We start from the raw sequence: 3,272 nt of genomic DNA, 5'->3' as shown, positions 1-3,272 counted from the left end.
TCCGAAGATCATGAGGATGAGTGACTCGCTCTCAAGTAGTTCTTTAAACCGATCTTTGACGCTGCAGGACTTTTCTTCTCACCTTCATTTGTAGATTTAAAGAGAGAATCAATCCACACATCTGACCACAGTGGTTCAACGGGTTAAGATGGCTGCAGTGACTAGCAAGCTGCAAATTCCACACTGGAGTAGCCTTCTCCCAGGTGAATTGCCTTACAAAGCTGGAGAGCTTCACCTTACTTAAAGTTGTCAGAAAGGTGTCAAAGAGAGCCCTGAACCTCCTGAGAGACTCCATTCCTTGAATGGCTGCCGAGACTGACTTCACAAGCTTCTTACTTTCCTATGGTATTCATAAGGCATCGAGGGTTTGTGCTTGGCGTTTCCTTAGTAACATGATAATTAATCTCTTGCTGAGACCCTAACAGGTGTTACTTACTCTGGGTCAGAGAAGATCTGGGAACAAGAGTGGTTATGAATGGATCCAAACTCATCGACATCCAGAAACTCCCAAACCAGGGGCCGCTACCGAATGCAGTTTAAAGTCTTACCCAGGACAAAAAATGCTTTACATGAATATTTCATCCACCCCTGCACTAGACAGGTTCTTCACTTTATAAACACCTTCCCGGAAACATGAAAGGCAAATTTGATTTCGGCGAGATTTGAACTCAGAACATATAGGTACAGACGAAAGCATGGCTGTGGTAAGACATTTGCTTCCCAACCACATGGCTCCAGTTTCAGTCTCACTGCGTGGCGCCTTGGGCAAATATCTTCTGATATAGGGTGATTCATTCGACTAAGAATTCTTCATCGCAGTGTCCCAGCATGGCCGCTGCCTAACAACTGAAACGAGTAAAAGAAAGAAAAATAAGATCCGTACACGGAATACCATCGGGATTTTGTCGGCAACTCCAACGAGTCTTATGATCCAGTCTCCATATTTTCCACCTAAAATATTTCTCACAATATACAAAAAAAAAAAATATCGGTGATTAACAATAAATTCGTTTTTCCGTAAAATAGTGGCCCAATATCGCCTTTATATCACAAAGCAGAGCGACCTAATAAACTCGTCTTACACAATACATCAGAAAAACCGGTAAACACGGCTTTAAAATTTTTATATTTTTTATTTTTAGAATGTGTGTGTGTGTGTGCGTACGTGTATGTGCTTGCATGTTTGTGCGTGCGTGTGAGTGTGTGTACACGTGTGTTTACACGTGTGTGTATGTGAATGCGTCCGTATGAGTATGCGTATGTGCATACATGTGGGTGGGGCGTGAGTACATGCGTATATGTGCAAGTATATGTGCACGTGTGTATGTATATATATATACGTGTGTGTGTGTGTATGCATGCGTGTGTAAATGTGTGTGTAAATGTGTGTGTGAGTATATGTGCCCCGCATTGTTTGTATGTATGTGTTCTTGCTGAGTCATGAACCGTCACATATCCTGTTTGCGTCTGTCGCTTCTTATAACATAGAAAAGAGATCAACGTACTCAACCAAGACATTACATTAGTGGTGGATTATGCCAAGTCAGATCACAACAGTGGTGTAGTAAACAACACATTAGACCCATCATGGATTAAGACATCCTTGTATGGAGCTTCAATATTTCCTCAACAATCTACAACAAGCTACAGAGTACGCACCTTTGCGCTTCGCATTTATCGCAAGCAGTACACAGACCACATCTTAGATTGCCATACAGCGAAACCAAAATACTAAATATGAAAGATCTCCTGGATATATAATACTCTATACGATGGATATTACTCTTTCAGTTCGAGAGCTGTGGCCATCATCATCATTAACACACTTTAACCCACTGTTCTCGTTTGAGGACAGTTGTATTTGGTTTGTTTATTGCAATAAAAGTTAACTGGACGCTTCCGTATGTTTGTTGTCCCTATTTATATAACTATCTTCAAAATTTCGACAGGGTTAACCTGAGTTAAAATCCTCCTTTAATAGTTGGCATTTGGTGCGAATAAAAGAGTTAGATGTTGCTTCCCTCATCTGTATTTCCTGCCAAGATGTTGGTTCATCCGGGACTCTAAGTTCTTTTTTGAAGACATCTACTTCAACCCCATGTAGGTTTCTCAAGTCTTTCGGACGGATATTTTCTACAAATCATAAAGATATTGATACTTGATACTTCCTTTTTGGAATTCGATCGGAACTTCAAGGTGCGTCTCTAAAACTAAAGACTCGAACCGAACTGGGTCATGTACAGTGTTTGGCCGCGATCAATGTAACCCACATTTCCACTACGTGAGATTTTCGCTCCGGTCACCCAGACACATATAGCCCCATTCTATAGCAGAACCTTAATGACACTATCTTTCCCACTCACTTCAGAGGAATAGTTAATAAAATATCATGTTTACGGAAATAACTACATAACCCAGTTATTCCCAGTCAGGGTCCATTTAGTCCGGGGGGGGGGGGGGGTCCATATACGATTTTGTGGTTAAAATTTATCCACCACAAATCGGTTCTACTTGTAAAATACACGAAATATATTAACAATTATTTTATACGATCCCTTATAATATTATAATTATTAAAACATGATAGGGATTTTTTTAAACGCCGAATATCTCCGGTGGTCCAGAGGAGCAAAATATGAATAAAAGGGGTGCAGAGGTGAAACGTTGTTGAGAACCACCGACATAACAGCCGAGCACACGACATACAGACAGACGATAAACAAATACACACACACGAACATTCACACACGCGCATATACATAATCTCTTTATTGCCCGCAGGAGATAAACATAGAGGGGACAAACAAGGACAGACAAACAGATTAAGTCGATTACATCGACCCAAGTGCGTAACTGGTACTTAATTTATCGACCCCGAAAGGATGAAAGGCAAAATCGACTTCGGCAGAATTTGAACTCAGAACGTAACGGCAGACGAAATACGGCTACGCTTTTCGCCCGGCATGCTAGCGATTCTGCCAGCTCGCAGTCTTCACGAATACACATATCATGAAGATAGAAAGTCTAAATTTTCATTGGAGCTGAATGGCTTTTGCACACAGATATCTCGTTGATTGTATGTAAGAGATGGGGAGGGAGGGAGAGAGAGATAGACAGAGCGAGACAGAGAAAGAGAGGGAGAGAGTGTGTATCCGCGCGTATGTGTCTGTTTTGCAACCTGTTTTTGTAGCAGCAGCTGCTGGTGGTGGTGGTGGTGGTGGTGGCCAGGAGTCGGAAGAGCTACTTACCTACTTACCAACTCACCTTACCAG

Source organism: Octopus sinensis, linkage group LG4 (assembly GCF_006345805.1).
Source record: "Octopus sinensis linkage group LG4, ASM634580v1, whole genome shotgun sequence".
In the NCBI taxonomy this organism is placed as follows: domain Eukaryota; kingdom Metazoa; phylum Mollusca; class Cephalopoda; order Octopoda; family Octopodidae; genus Octopus; species Octopus sinensis.
This window is presented reverse-complemented; position numbering follows the sequence as displayed.